The sequence below is a fragment of the Coenobita brevimanus genome, chromosome 74 (assembly GCF_032717465.1).
Source record: "Coenobita brevimanus isolate Jiangsu-jjx chromosome 74, ASM3271746v2, whole genome shotgun sequence".
NCBI lineage: Eukaryota > Metazoa > Arthropoda > Malacostraca > Decapoda > Coenobitidae > Coenobita > Coenobita brevimanus.
In genome coordinates, this window is record NC_137027.1 from 26,538,678 (window position 1) to 26,563,075 (window position 24,398).

Here is a 24,398-nt window from a genome sequence, read left to right on the forward strand (position 1 = left end):
AGTGGTCGACCGCTACGAACAAGTACTCAGCACCAGATTCTGTGAGAGGTAATTTTAAGAGAACGATTGAGACAGTTTCCCATGGTCGTGATGGGATTGGGTATTGTAAGAGAGGTGCTGGTAAGCCAGTTGATCCTTTGTGGCGGTGGCAGGAGAGTCAAGAGTCACAGTGGGCATTGATATCGCGGCGCATGGTTGGCCAATAGTATTTGAGACGTGCTTGGTGCAAGCATCGGTCTTTACCTGGATGGGAAGCTTGAGGAGTATTATGAACAATATGAAGAACCTTTGGTATCAAGGCAGTGGGGACAACAAGTTGGCGTACTTCGCGACTGGGCATATCTTTGCCTGTTAGCATTTGTTTTCCTGTACAAGAGATCATCATCTAGCATGAACTCATCTAGTGATACTGGCAGAGTAGGTAAGGTCAAGGCATCGCCAGATTCTAGGAAATAAATGACTGTGGACCACATGGGGTCATGGCGTTGAAAGTTTCGAACAACTTCTGACGTTAGTGTAGTATTTTCAGTTACTTCAGGCTGCAATGATGTTATAGCTGCTGCTACATGACGTGAGAGTGCGTCTGCGACTACATTCAACTTGCCTGGTACATATTGAAAAGTGGGATTAAAGTCCTGGATGATGACAGACCATCTAGCTAACCTACCTGTTAGGTTGCGATTCTTGAACAAATCACATAGTGGAAGGTGGTCTGTTTGGATATGCACTGGATAACCATAGACTATATCTCTGAAATGTTTCAAGGACCAGATTACCGCTAGCGCTTCGAGATCTGTGACACTGTAGTTACGTTCAGCGGTTGTAAGGGTGCGACTAGCATACGCTATTACGCGCTTCCTTGATGCTTCATCGAGTTGCATCAAAACGACACCAAGTCCAGTGCCTGAGGCGTCTGTGCAGAGAAGGAAGGGCGTGGTATAATCAGGGAACGCTAGAACAGGGGCATTTACAAGAGCTGTCTTTAGCTTTTGGAAAGCCTGTGACTGGTCGTTAGTCCAAACAAAGGGCACATTCTGCTTGAGTAAGTGGGTCAGAGGAGCAGAGATCTTCGCATAATTCCGGATGAAGCGACGATAATAGCCACTGAGGCCCAGGAAACTTCGTACAGCTTCGGTAGTGGTAGGTTCTGGGAAGGTAATGATCACCTTAGTTTTATCCTCATTAGTATGAATGCCTTGTGCGTCTACGACATGGCCTAGGAATTTGATTTTCTTTCGCAGGAAGTCACATTTACTGAGATTGATTTTCAGGCCTGCGAGCTGGAGGCGTTCAAAGACTTGCTGGAGTTTGGTAAAATGATCAGGGATGGATTTACTCACAACAATGATATCATCTAGGTAAGCAAAAAGAGAGTGTCCCATCATACCGCTGAAGACTGAATGGATAAGTCGCATGAACATGGAAGGAGCATTTCTCAGACCAAAAGGGAGTCTCTTAAACTGAAAATGTCCGGAAGGGGTGCTAAAGGCTGTAACTGGGCGAGAGGACTTCCATTTCGACCTGCCAGTACCCGCTGAGGAGGTCTAAAGATGAAAAGACTACGTTATTTTCACCAAGGGATTCTAGCAAATCAGTGAGGACAGGTAACGGGAAACGGTCTGGAACGGTGACAGAATTGACCTTACGATAGTCGACTACTGGTCTAAAGTTGCCGTCCTTCTTTGGTACTAAGAAAAGTGGGCTATTCCATGGACTGACGGAGGGTTCAATAATGTCCTGGTCTAACATAATCTGTGCCATTTGATCTGTTTGCATTCTCTGGCTGTGAGGCAATCGATACGCTGGTATGTAAATCGGCTGAGTTCCTGGGAGTAGTTCAATCGTATGTTTGACAAGGTCTGTTCTACCCATCGGTTCACCGGGTAAGGCAACCACGTTTCTGTACGAGGTCAGAAGGTCGAGGAGCTGAGGCGTATTTTCTGGGAAATCTGTGCAAGTGAGATGTGAGAGCATATCGGGTGAATGCATCGGTGCAGATCCCGTAGAGTTAATAGTACATACACCGATTGGCGTATCATCAGTCTGAATAGTAGGAATTGAGGAATCCTGGCACACCTTTACGGCCGCTGGGTGTACTAGGAAGTCTCCAATCTTTACACCACTTTTAAGTTTTAGTGGAGCATTTGTGACATTGAGCAAGTACAGGTAGCATAAACTGTCCTCTAAGACTGTACACCACGCTGACTCATAAGTCAAGCCATTCACACAACACGTCTCAGGTAGGGTTAGTACATCCACTCCTTCTTTCGCACCGGCAACACAAACAGAGACTTTGGTGAACTCATGCAGTAACAAAATTGTGCACGTATTCGTTACTGCACGTTTCGTCTCTGTGTGTTGGAGAAGATCATTCAGACTGTGTGAGGTAGGTAACTGAGACATGTCTGAGTCAGCGATAGTGTTGTCGGGAGAGGATGCAAGAGCCACGTTCGAGGGCTGAGATGATGTATCAGGAGACATGGAGGAATTTATGTCCTTGCTCGCAGTCAGTAAAGGAATGATCTCTGTATTCTCAGATGATGATAGTGGTGGTTTGGGCTGGGTTGGACTCTTTGGTAGTGATAGAGACAGAGGTAATTGAAGGACTGATTTGATCGTAAGAACAGGACGGGGACATTCCATAGTGTAAACCGGGAATCCAGAAATGTCTATACTACCACAAGCAGGTAATAATGCAATGGAGTGTTGTGCCATGGTGGAGAAACCAATAAGGGCATCTGCGGGATACTGCAAGTCATTAGTGACATGAAATTCAATGAGGATAGGGGGCAAATCTCTGTGGAGTTTGACTTCAAGGGTGACTCTTCCCTTAACCTTAAACTCTGAGCCGTTAACACCACATAGGCGAATGTCTGGTGGTTCTAGGAAACTGACGTGGTTGTGATGGCGATGAATAATTTGTAAGGAATTTTCGGAGATGAGATTTACTATAGATCCTGTGTCCATGAAGAATGACGTTGGTATGTCATGACTGCTGCCGAGAATGACTAAACCCGAGGATGTTATGGGACCTACATGGCGGTTGGGGAGTTTGGTTTCTGGTTCTACGTGATATTGGTCCGATACAGGTGCGGCGCTTCCCCCAACTGTGGGCGGTTGAGGTAACGACATTCCTCAGTGGTGTGAGTCATGCTTGATTTGTGGTATTTGCAGTGTGGACGACGTGACCGGGAAGGCGTACACTATCTGGTTTGGGAGTGAGGACGTCTGTATGTATGGTCGCAACTGGATGCTCGATGTCCAGGATGACCACAGTACCAGCAAAGAATCGAAGATTGTCTGTTTTGTCGGGCGGTAGATTGATCACGACCTGCGGTAGGAGAGCGATGTGTGGCAGGTCTGGCGCATATGGTGGGACGGGAGCGAGATTGGTCTGGGGTAGTGGAGGTGTGACAGACGGAGGAGGCCAAGGGTTGGGTGGTGCCCTGACGCGTGTAGTTCGAACCTGTTCTTTCATGAATGGCTTTAGTGACCTGAATAATTTTATCTCCTGGATTGAAACCGATTTCCAAGGCGAGCTCTCGCTGTTTAGGAGTAAGCCAGTGAAGGAATCTGAGGTAACCAATTAAGTCAGCAAAGTTGGTGAGTGAAAGCATTGGAACGCCATTCTTGTCTTCTAACCATTTCGTGCCTACCAGTAATTGGAGCATCATGCTACTAGTTGCTTTCATGGCGGCGGCAGCTTCACTGAGCTTGGCATATTGCACTGGGACGCGCAAGTCCTCATCTAGTTGGTTTAGGAGATTAATGAATCCCATGAGAGACGCGGTATTTGAATGTTGGCAACAAAGGCTGATGAGTTCCGTATGAAAATCAGCAAAGGTACGAATGCTATCGAAATGTCCTGCACGGATCGCGGATCCGATGTCTGATTTACCGTGGTGCAAGCGACCGAGGAGGTAAGCTACTTTGAGCGATTCCTCGGTAATTTGTCTATTGTTTATTTCTGTTTCGACTTCTCTGAGAAAATCATAGACAGACCAAGTTGGGTCCTGGCCGGTAAATTTGGGACGATTGGCATCGTCGAGATAGATGGACTGTGGAGGGTTGGCCATGGCTGGAAGTGTAGAAGTGGCGGCAGGAGAGGTGTGGGAGAGAGAGAAGGTAGTGGCAGTTAAGGGCGAGGAAGACGGGGTATGAAGGGAGGCAGGAGAGGTAACGACAGGGGAAGGAGTAGAGGAAGAAGAAGGGAGAGTAGAGGCAGGAGTAGAGGAGGAAGTATCTGGATTTACGAGTGTAGGATGGGTAGTAAGTGATTCTGCGGGAAGTGAAACGGTAGTCTCAGGTACAGGGCGGTGGTACTCTTTGCCACTTCGTAAATGAGTGATTGTGTTAGAGTCGGCAGACGGGGTATGAGCAGGTGATGTTTCCGGGTCGAGAGGGCTGGAGGTAAGCGGTTGACGTGGAAAGTATGACATTTAATGCGGCAATGGAAGATGAAAGGATGAAGAAGGGTTACGTAGGTGGAAATGTATAACATAACAATGAGAGAATGGAATACACGAGGTGTGAAAATGAATGAAGGTGCGGGCATGGATGGTTTAAATAAAATGCGAAGGATGAGATGGAATATAAATAACGTAGGTGAAGATGAAAACGGGGTAATGAAAATGAGATGGAATATTTACAATAACCAATCTGTAGAGAAAATCGAGGATAATCTCTATAGAAAGGAAAGATATACTATAGTTACACAGTAGAAACGGGAGTGTCGAGATGTATGACGTGCAGGGTGGCTGGGCGTAGCTGGGCTGGGGCGGGGCGGGGCGAGGCGGGGCGGGGCGATGGGGCGGGGCGGGGCGGGGCGGGGCGGCGGTGGAGAGACAGCTGGGCGGAGAGGAGAAGAGACGCCGCGATGAATCACCGGCAGGGAGTGGCGGTCTTAGGAGGCTCCGTAATGCAGACCAGATGCGGGCGACGGCGGAGGCCGGTGGTGGGTGGTGAGGGCAGATGTCGGCGCAAGGCAGGTGTAGAGCTGGTGAGTTGCAAATGCAGAGAATGGTGGTGGGCAGGCAGCGGGCAGACAGTGATAAGTGGCACCGTGGGGGCAGGAGCTATGACGAGTCCGGAACAGGTGCTGGGAACAGGTGCAACAGGTGCGTAGGTCGGCAACGGTGACACGTGCGGTCAGGAACAAGGCGTATGGGTGCGGTTGTTTGAGAGGTGAGCACTGGTGAGAAAAATGGTACACTCGAAAAGCACAGCCAAGGTATAGAGGCACGGAGGAGGGGCGAGGCTGGCAGATGCGAGTCGTCGTGTATCATGTTGTATCACTAAAAATCCAAGGAGGCGGTCAGAATCTGATGGTTCGAAACACTGCTGCTACCAAATGTAACTTGCAATACTTTGGTGATAGAAACTCCGTGTACAAACAGCTAGATAAGGAGTTTATTACAAGCTCACAGTAAAATAGTCTACCCTTCTCGGCTGCCTGATATCAACTGATGCAATAACGCCGTCTTCAGGCGTGGGAAAGCATGCTGACCTAGCAAATTTAGTGGGGGCATGTATGCATTGGGGGGGGACATATATACATTGGGGGGGGACATATATACATTGGGGGGGGACATATATACATCGGGGGTAGACATATTGTGGAGGGGGTACATGAAGATGCTAGGATTGGTAAGATGTAAGTAGTACAGAGGAAAGGCTTATGTGCGTGTGAGGAGCGATGCGAGAGGAAGGAAGGGAGAATGGGTGGGGGTAAAGTGGGGTAAGCTGAGAAGGAGCTAATAGGAAAGGGAGAAAGGTGGGAAGGAAAAGGTAAAGGTGGGACGGAAAGGTTAAAGGTGGGACGGAAAGGTTAAAGGTGGGACGGAAAGGTTAAAGGTGGGAAGGAAAAGGTGGGAGTGAAGGTTAGAAGGAAAGGATAAAAGTGGGAAAGAAATGGGAAGAGTGGGAAGGAAAGGAAAAAGTGGGAAGGAAAGAGTAAATTTGGGAAGGAAAGGGGAAAGGTGGGAGGGAAGGGGGAAAGGTGGGAAGGTAATGGACAGTAAGAAGTAGAACAGGATAGCTGATGGAAGCAGAGAATGAAAAGGGAGGGAAATGAAAGAGAGCAGATGGAAAAGGACGATAACTGGAGAAAAGAAGGTGCAATTGAAAAAAAAAAAAAAAAGCGTAAAAGACAGGAAGGTAATTTATGATACAGGTGGGAGGCATGGAAAGTGAGGTAGGGAAAAGTGGCGTAAACTGAGAAAGAATTATACGGAAAACTTAAAGCTGTGAATGGATATGGAAGGATGAGGTTGAACAAGTTATTTGGATAAGTATTAGTGCTGCGCGTGAGAGGAAGGGAGGGGGAAAGTGGAGTAAGCCTAGAAGAATATGGGAAGGAAGACATAAATGAAACAGCAAGAGAGAGCAGAGGCTGGAGAGAGATTTAAAGGAAGAAATGGGAGGGGAGGCCATGGTGTCAGTGCTGGGGTTACTGAAGTGGTATTAACGATGCAAGTCAAAGGTAGGGTAGGGAGAAGTGAAGTAAGCCTGGAAAGGAAGGAGGAAAATAGGACAGATGGAAAAAAGTACAGGATGGAATGGGATTTAAGTGAAGAGATGGTGGGGAAGGCTTTGATGCTTGTCTTTGGGGCTACTGAAGGGGGTATTGATGATTCGAGTGAGGGAGTGGGTCAGGGTGAAAGCTAAATTATTAGAGGAAATGACACAAGTGGCCTGGTGGAACGAAAAATATAAAGTTAATACAGACGTCAAAGAAAGCAATGGAAAAAGAAAAAGAAAAAAAGAGCGCATTATCAAACTTCACATGAACGAAAAACACACAATACCAAATCATCCCACCCCCTTCCCACAAGACCATCAAGTTCAATCACTCATGCATTCCACATTCTCTTTCACTGGTATTCGTTCATGCGCTACACATTCATTTCATTTTTAGTCAGACTTGCACTCCATACCTTTATTTTCATGTGCAGCTCGTCTTGCAGCCCCACAAACTTAATATTTTTGCATTATTTCATCTTTATATACGTTTTTCTTTTCCTGGCGGTGAGGGTAGCTAAATAATCCACACTCTTCTCATTAATATTCAGTCGTGGAATTCATCATTTACATCAGTTACCAGTCATACTGTCCACGAATTTTCACTCAAAATAAATTTATATATTCTCGTACATTTTTATTTTGCTTAACTGTAAGGATGATTGAATAATACGTTCATTAATATATGGAATCCACATAATTTTCATTTATTTATTTACAAAACCAAATATTTTTCACATTTGCACTATTTTTATCTTTTTTTAACGGCCGATCTTTTATCTTGTCAAGTGTGAGGGTGGTTGGATGATAGTTCAATGGGGCATGTAATGCAATGGTGTCTGGCAGGAGAAGGGTGGAGGAGTGATGGATGGTGTTGTGAGATGGGGTGAGGGTGCCTTGTGGAGAAAGAGAAGGAGGAGTGGGGGAGGTGGAAAGGGGAAGAAGAAGAGGAAACCGAAAGAAAAATGTGGCTAAGAAGAAAGAAAGAAATAAGAGATGGGAGAAAAGGAGGATGAAGAGGAAGAGGAGGGGAAACAGAAGTAGAAGCCCGGAGCTAGGCTTTTAGACATTGATGGCGAATGTGACCAGACGCAAAAAATAAAAAGAAATGAAAGAAATATATAAAAGCTTTGTAAAGATTGGTTCCAAGGGTTGATGCCACGACCCACTCAGACGATTTTCATCTATCCGCTCCAGTCTCGCTAATTTATCTGTGTGTGTCTGTGAGGCGGAGAATGAGTCCGCCCTTCCAGCCCCAGACCTCTGCAGACCATTCAAGCCCACTCCTGAACACAACCAACCCACTCAAATCCACCCCATACCGAACTAGACCACAACCAGCGCACTCCAACCAATTCAGATCCACCCCACGCCATGCCAATTCACTCCAACCCACTCCAGACCACAACCAACTTACTCCAGACCACAACAACCCAACCACACCAACACCAACTCACTCCAAACCACAGCCAACGCACTCCAACCAACCAAGACCTTCCAGACAACAACTCACTCCAGACCAGCAGCCAATCCACCCACAACGCCACCGACCCACCCATTCCTGATGCTTTCCTCCTATCTGGCCAATCTAGCCAAATTCTGTGTTTTCGGGCGGCATCTTATGAGTCCACCCTTTTAGCCCCACAGTCTTTACCAACACTCGCCTCTTTCGTCTTTTCTTGGCTTCTCCAGTACTCTGATTGCATTTTTTTTCCCATCGCTGGAAGAAAAATGGTGGCAGTTTTTGTACAATGATGTCTGTTGATATTGCCAGACGCCTTCATCTCGGAAGGGGTGGCCACGAAGGTATCCCCTCCATTTCACCTTGTCCTCTGTCATCAGGCTGCCAGATCTCCAACTCACACGATTCTTGTTACCGCCAGACGATTATATTAGACTAGGAAGCCTCTCGTAGTAAATGAGGTGAGGGAGCAGCATTTTTCACTGATTAAAGTACCCACAATGTTTTCATGTCATATCGCCTTATTCATCATCATCATCATCATCATCATCATCATCACATCATCATCATCATCATCATCATCATCATCATCACATCATCATCATCATCATCATCATCACCCTCCTAAAAAATCAAATAAGACCCAGAAGCGAGAAAAACAAAACACAAATAAGAGCGTCCCTGAAATGATTAATCCTAGTCTCAGCCTCAATAAGGAATGGGCACGGAAAATAAGACGAAAAGCACATTAAATAAGATTAAATACGCGTTCGCCGTCTCCACCAGCAATCTCCTGCAGACGTTGATTGTCCTCTGAAACAGTTACATTGGTTAGCTGTTATCCCAGTGTATTGTCCGTCATGGGTTTATTGGGGTTAATTGTAGTTTGTAGAGTCTCGTGGCGAAAATAGCTAAAATTACGTATTGCCGACGTCCACATCCCTCATCATCATCATCATTATCATCACCATCTTCATCATCATCATCATCACCATTACCATCACCAACATCACCATCACCATCATCATTCACCATCATCATAATCCAATCCTCAGAATTAAAGGAGCAAGACATAATACAAATATGAAAAAGAAATAATAAAAGTGGGGAAACTATCAGCAAAGTGCCTAACCAAATAGAACAAGTACCCATTTACCATCAATTAACCTTCAAAAAGAATTGCACACTCTTACAAAAGTCTGAGAACGAAAAAAACGCAGGAAACACCAAAGCAAAATAAGTGAGGTTGTGGTGAAAGGCAGTGGGAAGATACGAAACAGAAAGAGACGAGATTTACGACAAAAAGACGAAAGAAAGAAGAATCGTATGAGAGAGAGAGAGAGAGAGAGAGAGAGAGAGAGAGAGAGAGAGAGAGAGAGAGAGAGAGAGAGAGAGAGAGAGAGAGAGCAATTTTCAGGTTCATTAGTTGTAAAGAAAGGCATCAAAGCAAGGGAAAAGAAAAAGTTAATAAGATCTGGCCATTTTCCTCAGTCTTCCCTCAAAGCGGGATTTTCTGGAGACTCCGGGAGGGGAAAAATGGGTCAAAGAGAGAGAGAGAGAGAGAGAGAGAATGATGAATTATTAACGACTTGCAACAATAAGGTAATTCAGAGCAATTATGAGGGTGACGTACCGTTCTTACCACTGTACACAATTATTGTTAAGTATTAAAAACATTATTCTTTCAAAATCATCATCATCATTATCATCACTCCTCACCACAAGAATATGTGATAGGAATCCCAAAACAGGAACAGGAAAGAATATTAATATCATCATCATCATCATCACGTCAGTTCCCATGCTCTTCATCTATAATTCCATTTCCATTGTTATGTTGTTTTTTGTTCAATTCCTGTGCTGGTTTCTTGTGAGCTTTCTCCGTCTCTTTCGTGTTCCCCTTGTTCACTCATTCTTTGTCTGCCTGCATGTCTGTTTATCTCAATATTTGTCTCGCTCTGTCTCTCTGTGTCTGCCTGTCTCTCTCTCTCTCTCATCAGTGTACCAAAAGCTATTCATGCTTCGAGTCGCATTCAGGTATAACTTGTCTTTTGGTTTCTCCCTCTCCCTCCGTCGCTCTGGATCTTTTGTTGCTTATTTTTAGTCAGGTTCAATTGTTACCCTCGCCTTCCCTCTTAGCGTCGACTCTCTCTCTCTCTCTCTCTCTCTCTCTCTCTCTCTCTCTCTCTCTCTCATCTGCCTGTGTAATTAAGGGCTTTATTCCATAATTCTAACTGAACGATATATGTTACCTAATCCATCGAACTAATCACTACATTATGAAAAACATTTTGCATTTTACATAAATAATTAACTTTTTATAATTAAGAAAAAAAAAACAAGGTGCAATATTATATAATGTGAATATACTCTGAATACTAATTAGAAGCACTGGCAATTACAGCTCATCATATGTCTGTGATTAATTAAGGTGACTGTGACCGTGAGCAGTACCATCATCGTCACCACCACCATCATGACAATACCATGTCCATCACCATCACCACCACCACCACCACCATCATGATCATCACCATCATCATCATCATCATCATCACTCTCACCGCTACCATCATCATCATCATCATCGTCACTCTCACCGCTACCATCATCATCGTCATCATCATCATCATCACTCTCACCACTACCACCATCATCATCATCATCATCATCATCAACACCATCGCAATTGCTCTTAATATTCTCACTCTCTTTTTTTGGGGGAAAAAATTCAGACAACCTAATAATGAGCAAATTAGGCGCCATCAGGGACTCTCTCTCCATCTCCATTCCTAACGAAGAAAATTGTAAAATGGTTCGCTGATTTAAAGCTCCATTAGTACCTCAGTTTTGTTTTTGGGTTCACGTACAGGCATTTTCGTAACACCTCTTCCTTAGCGTGTGTGTGTGTGTGTGTGTGTGTGTGTGTGTGTGTGTGTGTGTGTGTGTGTGTGTTTTCACCGTTTCAACATATTTATTACTGTTCGGTGGCCCTGACCATTGCTTTTATCACTCTAGAGTAATTATTGCTGAATGAATGAATGAATATATGAATAAATGAATCAGTAAATCAATCAAATATTCAGTTGTCCTGCAGCGCCTCTTTCATGAATTTCAACCATTTCAGGACATGGGAAATCATTACTGTTTTATTATTGTTGCCACCAAAATCGATTATAATATATTCAAACCAGGGGTGTCTTCCCGTCCCCCAGGTTTTAAGCTATTGCACTGCTGGGATGTCTTGTATTCTAATTTAAGCCATCTTCTGACCAATTTATTTAGTTAAGGATAGATTTTTGGAACTGGAGGGATTAGACATGGTCGTAATAAGCTCTATCCATTCATGAGACCTTTCCTAAGTTAAATAAATGTATGTTGGTCAATTAAATAAATAAATAAAATAAATAAATAGGACATCATCAGGCTCCATGGGTCTAAACACGATGAAATAGCTGATAAAATCCCAAGCACACTTTTCTGCCTTCCTCTGACCTCCTTGTAAGCACATCTCTCGGGGGCGTCTCGTCTCAACAGAGAGGGCAAGGTTCGGGAAGTTAGCCTATTCAGTTCGGTTAATTCATTACATTTTTGCCATTTCTTGATGTTATTCAGCTGAGGATACATTATTCGAGGGGAAGAGATTAGACTAAGTCTGAATATTATATCATTACCACGAAAAGCCTCTCCTAAATTGAATGATATGGTCTGACGGCAGTAAGAATAAACTAAATGCGGACATCACCCAGACTGAAGGAGTTACTGAGTAAAATGTGTTGTAAAGTCAAACGCTCACTTCTCCCTTTAACCTCCTGGTGTGCAAATCTCTCGAGAGCTTCCCGAGGTCTAGAAGGCAGAGAGAGGGGCAACGTTTGGGAAGTTGAGGCAAGAGAGGAAAGTTGGCAAAACACACACATACGCCTCAGAGGTTCATGAGGGTGAAACTGAATTAGTTGCTGGTGTAACCCTGGAGTTAGTGACTGCTGGAGGAGGAAAAAAGATATGTGTAGGAGAATTAGCTTTGTTGTGAGTAATTTTTAAGACCTTCCATTTCATTCCTTGCACTGTCTTAAACGCTTCTATAAACCATCTTGCACACTTATACACATGTCCAACAAAGACTTCCCTATCCCCTGAAAGGATGATGATAAGGAGGAAGATAAAAGTACAGGGCAAAGGGCAAGTTTGATCTGAGGTCCACCGGGTGTTATTCAGATGAACCCGGGATAACAACAAAAACAAGAACAAAAACAACAAAAGCAACAACAATAGCAGCAACAACAACAACACGTCTTCCTCCTCCATCTTACATCCAAGTATGCAAATCTCTCGGCTGCTTCTCAGGGTCAACACAAGGAAGGTCACACACGGCAGGGCAGGTGTTTTTCGTGATCTGGACGTCAAGGACCGAGAGGAGAAAGTCGGCATGAAAACACACGTACACTCTCTGGAGGTCATGCACTTCACTTAGATGACTTACAGAGTGACTGACTGACTGACACACACACACACACACACTCTCTCTCTCTCTCTCTCTCTCTCTCGGTTAATATGAAGGACCATGGACCACTTTTCACTGGAATCAGCGGGAGAAGTATCAGGGTTGTAGGTATAAATAAAATCCCCCCAATACACACATGCTTTTTCGTCATGTTTCTCTCTCCCATCCAAAAGTGAGGCATGGCTGTCGAAAATGTCTCCCCCCCCCTCTCGAAAAGACAAACGCCAAAGAATAACTGTTTCCATAATTCACACGAGCGAGAGAAAGATGGCGCGTAATATGACTAGGGATTGATCTATTGTTGCGTCGTGTTAGGCAGTGACGGTGAGAGAGGGGATGGGGAAGGAGATGAGGGGAAAGGGGAGAGAGGAGGGAGAAGGGTGAGGGGGAAGAGGAGTGAAAAGGGGACGAGGAGGGGAAGGGGATGGGAAAGGAGGATGGGGAAGAAGAAAAAGAGAGGATAGATAGGAAGGAGGGGGAAGACATAGGGAAGGAAAGGCAGGGAGAGTGGGATGTGAGGAAAGGGGATAAGAGAGGAAAGAAAAGGGGGAGGGGGAGGAGAAGAAAAAGGGAAGGGAGAAGGGGAAAAGGAAAAGGGAAGGGGGAATGAGAAAGAGAACGGAGGAGGGAAGAGAAGGAGAAGGTAAGAGATGAAGGAAGGGATAAGCAGGACGGGGGGAGGGAGGGGGGAAGGGGAAGCAGGGGGATGGAGCGAGGTGGTGAGATGGGGAGGGAGGACACAGTTGTGGAAGATTTGTGCTTTGAGTAAGATATATTTTGTTTTCGACATTGCTCCCATCCTTAAGACAGCTTTTTTTCTCACTTGTTTGTCATGGCATACTCTTGTGTCTTTTTTATTTCATAATTTTTCTCCTTTAAGGCAAGACTTTCTCCATTACTCATTTTTTGTCAAGGTTTAATTTCTTGTTTGTGTTATGATTCATTAATTGTCCTATTGTTACCCTTGATAAGCCTGTTACATAGTTTGCTCGAGAGTTTTTTTCCTTTTTTTTTTTTTTTACCACCAGCAGTTCGGACAGAAAAGTACAATGTGTTGATGACAAAAAACAGACACGGTAACGGTCAGACCAATATTATCCCTTGGAAGATACAATGCGGAGACAGCAAAAGAAAGGAAGAAAAAAACAGTGGAGAGGAGAGGAGATAAGAACATATGTGAATTGAGATGAGCAGAAGAAAGGCAAGGAAAAGAGCAGAGAAAAGAACGGCAGAACAAAAGCAAGGAGAAGATTAAAAGCAAAGAGAAGTGATCAGAATATCAGGTAAGAGCACCCCTCCCCCCCTTAGCCTAGTGCAGGTAGAAGAGTAAAAGCAAAGAAGAGAAAAAAAGACCAGAATAACAGATGAGAGCTGCTCCTCCCCTTGGCCTAATGACACACGAGTATAGTAATATTTATATGATTTGGCCCTTTGCCCTGTACTGCCTCGCCGCCCCCAGACCCGCCATCATCCAGGCTTACTCCAGCATTAGGCAGTGGCAGCAGTACACTCACACACTCTGCCCCACTTTAATGGCACGTCCCCAGCCATCACTTTCACCGCCACTGCAGGTATTATGCGTTTCTAGCATTCTGAATCTTAATCGTTAAAACTGATTTCTGCTGGCAGTATTGATCAGGTGACAGAAAAAGTGAAATCGTGAAACATATATTAATTACTAAGGAAACACACTTTTATGGCTGTCGTAAGTGGCATACTTTGTGTACAAGCCATATTTTTCATCATACTTACAACGGTGATAGAAGTTCGCACATATAAATCTAACTTTACATATAAATACATATTTCCTTTATTTATCAATTTCGAAGTATCTTAACCACTTGGAATCCAACAGATTATCTCATATCATCATCATTCTTTTGGCCTTTTTCCTATCTAGAGATGGATGAGGACACACACAGCAAACAAAGATACATAAAATATATCCAGGTGAATTTCACGTTTACCATCGAGGTGCTGCCAAAGTTATGTTTTGTGTGCAAAGGACACATCCATTCCACCGCTCCTTCCACATAACCCTTCCCCCCATCACCCATCTATCCACCCACTGCTCCCTCCACATAGCACCGATACACACACACACACACACACACACACACACACACACACACACACACACACACACACACACACACACAAAATTAGTAAGCAAACATCATGAATATTCTGCAAACTACTGAAGTATATCATTTGTATGCACCGATCTAAATCTCTGGAGTTATTGTTGCGATTATTGTTGTTGTTTTGTTGTTGCTGTTCTGTTGTTGTTCTACTGTACTGTATTGTTCATCTACCCACACATATTGTCCTGATGATTTTGAATTCCTTGCGATGTAACAGGACTGCCCTCCCAGGTGCTATTCAGAGCTGGTTCTATGCTGGGTGTTATGCTACTTACGCTATATTGAGTGTTGCGATAGTGTGTGTGTGTGTGTGTGTGTGTGTGTGTGTGTGTGTGTGTGTGTGTGTGTGTGTGTGTGTGTTTGTGTGTGTGCGTGCTCGCGCGCGCTCACCTTGCAGAAAGGCTTACAAAAGTGAATGATGGTGTAAGGACGTTGCAGTGATGGCTCGCGCAGTGATGTAATGGTGATTGTTGGAGAGAATGGTGGAATGATGTTGCAGTGAATGATGGTGTGACGCTGCTGTAAGTATTGGTGTAGTGGTGTGATAGTGTTTCTTGAAGTGCACTGTGGTGTGGTGATGTACCAGGGAAGTGTGGTGTGATAATGTACTGACAGAGGTGTTGTGCTGGTGTGGTAATCCCTGTGTGATGCTGTAACCTTTGAGTAACTCTTTGTTGCAACCATCCTGCAGTGCAGTTGATATCGTGCTGTTGTTTGTAGTGATAATATTTGTGTTGATATTGCTGGTGGTGGTAATGGTGGTGGTAGTGGTGGTGGTGGTAGTGGTGGTGGTGGTGGTAGTGGTGGTGGTGGCATTTAAAGAAGTGGATAAAAGTGCGGTACATCAAGAAGAAAAATGTTGAGGAAGAATTGAAAAGGATGAACAGAGAAGGGAAGCAAAGAAAAAATTACTGACAGGGTTAAGATGAAAGGAACATAATTACAAATACGTGAGGAAGAGAAGAAAGGATGTGTGAAAGAGAGAGAGAGAGAGAGAGAGAGAGAGAGAGAGAGAGAGAGAGAGAGAGAGATGGCGAAAACACAAGTGGAAAACAAGGTAAATGTTAGAGAAAGATGAAAAGATGGCGAGACAGCAATGATAAATCCCAGGGCTATTTCTCAGGATGTCGCCAGCCTTTTATCGCGTCCACAACTTACGAGAAGAGAGCAAAGAAGAAACAAGAAAATGGAAATATTACTGCCATTTTTCCCATTAAGTACATCGATTAGCAACATCTTAGGTAAAACTTTGATCCTTTTATGTAAATTGGCCTAAAATTATCATATCTTCATCTTGAATTCTGAGCTGTCACAGTTAACTTCATGCTCTGTTCTCTTTAACTTTGTTTAAAATTGTCCTCTCTCCATTTTGTATGCTGAACTGTATCAATAATTAACACTAGAATATACTCTTAATCACAAATAACTGCTATGGTAATGGGTAGATGTATTTTAGATCAAGCTAGTTTGGGTAGTGTTATAATATACATAGAAAACACCAAAGCCTTACACTGGAAAACAATAGTGCATCAGGCCAAGAGAAAAATCATCCAAAGATATTGTTTGTCTTCTGAGCCCCTGCAATAGAGGTCCGAGTTATTTACTTTTTCAATTCCCTATTGCGGGTGAATGAACAGCGGAATACAGTGGCCCACTTTGCCAGCCCAGCAAACTTTTACGAATATTTTGTACTTCCGGGAACGATTAAAAAAAAAAAAAAAAAAAAAGATCATTTTCCTGACTAGTTTTGGCCAGTCCATCAGGGCTTCTTCAATCTGTCAGAGCAGCTTAATAATTATTTATCATGACTTGTTTTGTCTGTGTAATAGGTTTTCATGGATTTACTCTGCATTTTTCTTTTTTTTTTTTTTGGAGAAGGCGATTGCAAGCAGATAAATTAATAGTTTCCATTGATTTCCCTGCCAGTTCATCCCACTTTCACGATTACTTTTCCAGCATGTGACTGTAAAAATTAACTTTCCCTTTTATTACTCTCACTCATTTACTACATATGTTTGTTTTCCTACACACTACTAGACCAAAGGACCTAACTGTCCAAACTTTCCACGCCTTACCAGTCTACAACAAATACGCTTAACTCCGTATCACCACGTACATCAGTTCTCTTAGCACCACACAGCAAACAGGAAGACGCAATACCAGAACACGGCCAATACATAACAAACCTAACTCTCCTAGCCCGCAACGCAGGGACCTCGTTCTCCTCACCACATCAATCATAATCCTCTACATCACTCCAATATACCTAAAAGAAACTTAACTGCACCACGCTATAGACTTTCTCAAACAAAATCAGTCGAAATAAATGCATGACACAGAAAACATCTTACAAAATTACAACACAAGACTACACAAGTAACTCAACTAGCAACAAAGTTCGTCGCAGCCAACCAACACAAAGGCCAAACTTTTCCACACCACAGGCGACCGTATATGCTTGTCCCCCTCCACAAGCTCGTAGACAGGAGCTCATAAGGTATCAGAACTTACGCTTCAACTTGTGCACACACACTAAGTCAAGCACAAGTTTATGTTCGTTCCCCCCTTTGCTCTTCCCTGCCCAAGTTTTCTTTCCTGTCCTTTTCTCTCCTGCCTTTTATCTGACTTTTTCGCTCCCTGTTTTTCCTTTGTGTTTTCTGGTGTCTGGTACCCCTTTTTCTTACATCTCTCTTGCTTCTTGTGTTACTGTCGCGGTCTTCTTTCATCTCCCTTTTTTCTGTCTCCCATTATCTCCCTCCATTGCAGTTCCTTGCTTTCCTGCTCTCTCTCTCTCTCTCTCTCTCTCTCTCTCTCTCTCTCTTTCTCTATGCATCCATCTTTCCCTCCTCAACCTTTTCTCACCCCTCTTGCCATCGTCTTCTCTCCATCTTAAATATCTGCCTGATCTCCTTTACCCTCGTCTAGCTCTCTCTCCTCCCCTATAAGGAACCCGTAATGCTTCCTTCTTGTTCTTCAAAAGCTTCAACCCCACATCTGATCTCGTCTCGCCTCTCCAGATCGTCTTAACAAATTTCCTCAAATCTAAACTCAGTTCTTGCTTACATAATCTACTTAACCCATCAACGCATCAACCAAGCAATCAACTAAATACTTAAATGCCAACCTTGCAACCAGAAAACTAGCACCCACCCATTCAACCAAATTACCAACCAACCACCCAACCAATCAGCCAACCAACCAATCAACAAACCAGCTTATTTTTTGTGCTTTACTTTCTTTTTCTTTTTCTTTTCATTTTAATTGTCCTACTTTGGCCACAGACTTGATACTTGTTTCCTATGGCCTTGCAGTTCTCCTTCCAGGTCCCTTTCTTCGAGTTCCATCAAACTGTTCGCATTCCCCTCCCTCCCTTAAAATATTCTTAGAGTGAAAAGTTTATTCCTTCCCCTCTTCTAAACCTGGAGGAAACAATCACGTCCCTTTGGACAATATCCCTGCATCGCTGAGTCCTTTGCCACATACTTGAGACCTTCTTTGTATTATTTTGTACAACCATATAGATCCTCTCCACCCTGTCATTGTTACCATTAAATATTTGATAACAAAAACAGGTGTTCTACTGGATTTAGGCACCGGTAGCAATGATATAGGGGTGAGACTGTTTGAAAATCACCAGTAAACTCTTCGGATCATATAATGCCACAAAAGATACGAATAAGTGCTTTTCATCCACCTTTCGACTCTAATTTGTTACGGTAGCCTAACCTCGGGCTCCTACACCTCGAACTGTGTAGCCTAAAGTAAGACTGATTGTTACTGTGCTTTTAGATTAACACCTCTGTTTTCTGTCTGTATTTAAAGCTTAAAACTAACAGGAATTTGTCTTTTTCAGATTTACCCTCCAACCCACGGATATTCCACACCTAAACTCACCTCTCCTTCAGCATCCTTCCATGAATCTGTAGCTCATGTAATGTTGACGTAGATGAAAAAGAAAATTTTTCCATCACACACACACACACACACACACACACACACCAAGCATCACTCACCATCCTCTTTACCCCTGCCAGCTCAAATGATGCAAGGTAACACAAATACCACAATACACCTGTGCTCTCTCTTGCCTCACCTGTGTAACTTAATTACCTGGTATCTATTTCGCGGTGTAAAGATTTTACATGGAATGATTGGTGGATTTTGTTTTATTTCGGAAAACAGTTTGTGGATGTAATTTAGCATTGAGCTTGAGTGATGAGTGCATCATGCTGTGGGCATTTTCATTGGGAGGCCTGTTTGATAATTCTCGTGTGTGTGTGTGTGTGTGTGTGTGTGTGTGTGTGTGTGTGCCTGTGTGTGTGCCTGTGTGTGTGCCTGTGCGTGCGCGCGCGCGCGCGTCTGCATTCTACTTCATATACTCTACCTTCTAAGTGGACACTTGCATAGGGACGCTGATGATGATGATGATGATAATGATGATGGTAATGATGATGACGACGACGACGACGACGACGACGATGATGATAAGAGAAAATTAAAATGGTGACTCCTGTTTTTTTTATTATTCTTTTATTGTGGTTTTCACTGAGCTTGATGATTGGTCTGACATCAGCTGGAAAAAGAATACGGAGTTCAGGCACTGCACTGAATGGCCTAAGGAGCCTCTGCTTCTTTTACTTAGAAGCCTCTGTCCCTCCAAGAGCCAGATCTGCAGCTCGTCTTGAGAAAGCAATGAAAAAGCCAACTCTTTAACTCCCCTGACATCCAACTAAGAACACTGGCCTTCAGAAACTGCAGGTTAAGTTCATGATTTCACTGAATTTACGAGACTCACTAGTAATAAAGGAGTTAATGATGGCCGTATCCAAAATTTCTACACTAATAAGTCTCTCCAAAGCTGAGTAAAACCGTCTGGAAATAGCAAAAATAAAGCCATCTCTCGAGCTCTGAAAAAAGCCATCTCTCAACTACTGAAGATTCCTACCTCTCGATCTCTGAAAAATCCCACCTCTCGAGCTATGAAAGCAGCCACCTCTCGACCTCGTAAAAATCCCACTTCTAGACCTCTTCCACCGTCCAATATTAGACGCTGGCCATCATAAACAGCAGCTTATGTACACGATTTTACTGTGCTGACGGAAACCCCCTGGCAGTAAGGGGGTAAATACAGACTATACAACTCTTCCCTCCACTGGATTAACTAATGCGGAAATAGCAAGAATAAACCATCTCTCGAGCCCTCACACAGTCCAATGCTCGACCTTTGCCACCATAAACAGCAGCTTACGTACAAAATTTTACTAAGCTTATGGAAACCCCCTAGCAGTACAGGGGATTAATATAGGCTATATAAGTCTCTCCTCCAATTAATAAATTCGTATAGATATGGCAAGAATAAATAATTTCTCGAGCCTTCCCACAGTTCAATGCTCAACCTTGGCCGCCATGAAGTGGAGGGTTAAGTTCACGGGGCCTTGCTGGCTACCAACTCTGGCCTCAATACCCCCACTCGCCGTCCGCTGCGTACCGACCCACTTCCCCTTTTTCTCGGCAAGTAATCGTGTGGTGCGGAATTTTCAATGGAATTTAGCATTTTCTTGCTCTTGTCATCATTTCTTTTTTCTTTTTTTTACTTGTCTGACTCCTTAATTTTGCAGGCTTCACTGGTGTTTATTCTGAAACCTATTGGTGCATTTGGTCACTTCGTTTCTTACACTTCATTTTATCTGGTTGTAATCGTCCTGTGCGGAATTTTCATTAGAATTTTGAATTCACTTTAATTTTTATTGCGTGACTCTAACGTCAAAGGATTAAATGATGGATATTTTAAAGCTTACCAGCTCAGTGTTCACTGTTAATCTGGGGAGAGTAAACGTGAAATGTGAGTTTTTCAAAAGAATGTAGGATTTTTTTTCTTCTTCCTTGCATGACTCTGACTTCGAAGGTCTGATTGACAAGTAAATATTGGTAGTTCTCAACTTCTTTGTTATCCTGTTACAATTTGCGGATTTCTCCTAGTTAGTATATTAGTGGAATGCGGGATTTACGATAATGCTATTGACGATGACGATAATGACGATGATGACATTATTACAGCTTTCTCAGTTTGAATTTTTTGAGCAAAAAATTACGCATCTCACATATATTAAACACTTTACCTTTCTCGCTGTATACTCATACGTGGCAAATTTTTCTAAGGAATTTAAGAAGTTTCAGCTGCTTGCGTACCTCTCCCGTTCATATCTATACCCCGAAAGGAGGATGGTGCACTGGAAGGACAACTTAAGATTACAGTCCACGGAGCTCACGTTTTGAACGAGCCTACTGCCACAACTACAGCAAAAAAGGGATGGAAACTAATCACTCTTTTACTATCGACCCCCACCATCTTTTTCGATGTTCGCGCGCTGTTCAATCGCTGCAGGATTTTCGAAAGAATTTAGGGCTTTTATATTCCGCTTGCGAAATTCTCCAGCTATCTCACAGCTTTACCCATTTTGAATTTTACGAGTTCTCTATTCACTGACACTTGCCTGCTTCTGCTCTTCTCCTTGGGTGTTCACATGGGATGGAGTATTGAAAGAATTTAACTACTTGTCTCCTATGACAAAATTTGCATAATATTTTTGCTACCTTCAGACAATTTACTCAAATTGGCTTTTGTATTCATGGGGTTAATGATGGCTTTGTCTAACTCCTTATTTCTAAAAATCTACACTTAATATAATCGTACGTTTACAGTAAGAATAATAATGTTAAAAAGCCACCGGATTAGATTTTTTTTTTTTTCTAAGAAGATGCAAAACAGATTCCACACCATTACTTTCTCCGGAATATAAGAACAGCAATTTACACTTCCATCGACTCTGATCCATTGTTCTTTCTCGTGTGGTATTTGTATGGAAATGATTATTAAAATAATATTTTATTTATCTGCGAGATTCTTCGATATAAATGAAGACGTCAGATGTCATAAATTAATCCAACTCCTCACCCGCACGCGCGCAAGCACACAGACACAGACAAACACACACACACACACACACACACACACATACACACACACACACACACACACACACACACACACACACACACACACAAACAGATGATCTAAAGCATTCATACAATAAAACCCGTACATATCAGAACATAAGTAATAATGGCTACATACATATCCGTACACAGCCAAGGGTACACACACACACACACACACTCAGAAAAACAACAAATGCTTGAGTTGCACGAGGCAGAACAGTCGAAGGTGGCGGACTTCTTCCCCCGAGAGAGGAAATAGGGGTTGAGGGAGAGAGGGGAGATGGCAGAAGGGGGGGGAAGAGAAGGGGGATGGAGAGCTCTTAGAGAAAGAGTGGAAGGGTTAAAGAGAAGGAGAGGCGCGAGACAGGGGGAACGGGAGGAAAGGGATAGAGTAGAAAATGAGGAGTAACAAGAGGAGGAGGGGAGAGAGAGGACAAAGGGAAAGGAAAGGAGAAGGACCGTGAGGAAAGGAAACAATAAGGTGGAGAGGGAAGAGATAGGGGAGGAGAAGGGTTGAGAAGGGAGAGGGAGGGAGGGAGGAGGACTAGGAAGGGAGAAGTCTGACTCAGAATAGGATAGGGTAGGGGTAGAGGAAAAGTCAGAAGGGAGGGGTAACTGTGGTGATGGAAAAGGATGGGAATGGGAAGAAGGACGAGGAAGAGAGGAATCAGTGTGAGGAGGTGTAAGGAAGGAGAGAAGCATAAGGTGGAGGGATGGGAGAGAAAGAAAGGGAAGAGGAGGAGGAGGAGGAACAGGAGTAGCAGGAGTAAGGCCAGGAGAAACAGCAGGTGGTAGAGGGAGAGGAAGGGGAAGGGGGAAGTGGGAAAGACTGGGGAGGAGGAGGGGACGGACACAACAGAGCCCTAGAAAAAAAATGAACGAGGACTGCACTCTACCAGAGGCGTAATGAATGTGTTCTTTGCAGTGTCCACCTGCCACACACACACACACACACACACACACACACAATGGGGACATACGTACACAGACATGCACAGGTGTACAGGGAGAACACACACATACACACACACACACACACACACACACACGGAAATGTCATCACACGAGTTTCATTCATTCATTCATTTATCATCCAATCCTACATTGCCCTATGAGAAGCGTAGGAGCCCGGGGCTAGGCAAGTTGATCCTGACATTTAAGATGAGAGTGACCAGCCTCACTCCTCCCTGAGTGGCATTACGTGAGCAATAAACCCCAACCACCCCTTGGAGATAAATCTTCACTGGCTCAATCCGACTGGAGCGCCGTAATTACTCACTAAACCACCAAGCGCCAAAATTTGGTTATATGGTTACCACCCAGCGTAGCAAATGGTTTCCTGGTGTACAGGAAACCATTTGGCTTGTCACTCAGTGTAGAGTCACCCACAGGCAGAAGGAAGAGAGAAGAATGAAGGAAAGAAAGACAGAAGAGGGAGTGTATTGTAATGTCACCCGTAGGCAGAAGGACGAGGAAAGAATGAAGGAAAGAAAGACAGAAGAGGATAGAAGGAAAGAAGGATGAAAGAGAGGAAAGGTCAGATACCCAAGAGCAGCACTACATTAAGTGGATGGTGGGCGCCCCCACCTACCACAGCGCCCCCACCTACCACACAAACACAAAATGGAAAACAGGCTAGCCCACCCACACCAACACAGGTTTGGACACACACACACACACACACACACACACACACACACACACACACACACACACACACACATTTTATCCCTGGCGCTCCCACTCCAAGCTACACAGTTTCCTGGAGGGCAGCGCTGGCTAGAGTTACTTGTTTTTTCCAAGATATTCCTAAAATGGTGTCACAGGAGGAGAAGAGGACAAGGAAAAACTTCCTTATTCATTCGTATAAATACCTCTACAAAATTTATTGCTAATGCAACTAGTCCTAAAATTATGTACTGTATATATATTATTATATACAAATGTTCCTATAATAATTATTGCCAATACAATTACTCCTCTAAGTTTTATCCTCCCAAAGTAGCCCATTTATAGAAAACTATTCCCATAATAAATTTGCGATGCATATATTCCAAAACGTAAACAAAAATCCATAAGCCATATTCCCAAAACAAAGTTCTCTATTTTGCTTTCCTTGTTTCGAACCGTACTTATTCCCACTCTCGTCTCCCAGAAATGAAGGGCAGCAGACTGTCTTCATTGCCTTTATTTTGCACCACATTGAACTCATTTACCTAATTCTTCCACGCCAGCATCAAGCGACATTATTCCCCTGACAGAAATCGTATTAGTTGAAACGTTAACCAGTATATTACGATAAAGAATTTCTGTATGAGATGAGGTACTTCATCTACTGTGTGCTAGTGTCTAGCGGTAAAAGTCAGGCAACGTGTCAGCAGGGTTTAGCAGATGTATCAGCACACGATCAGGTAGGAAGAGATGAGGTCCAGAAGCAGTGCCAATGTCTCGGGGTAAAAGTCAGCCAATGTGTCACCCGAGATCAAAGTAAGCTTGTGTGTCATCCAGTGTGTCAACCATAGCAAAATGCAGTCAGTGTGTCAGCCGGAGTTAATGACAGCGAGGGTAAAAGTAGGCCAGTGTGTCAGCCGATGTAAAGTAAGCTAGTGTGTCAGCCACCGTATCAGCTGGACAAAAACAGGGCAGTGAGTCAGCCTGTCAGCCTGTGTGTCAGCAGAAATTTCGTTCGATGTCGCCACTTGCCACAGGTGGGATACACTTTAGGGTCTGAGTGTTGATGAAGTGTAAACGAGGTGGAGGCTATCCAGTCACT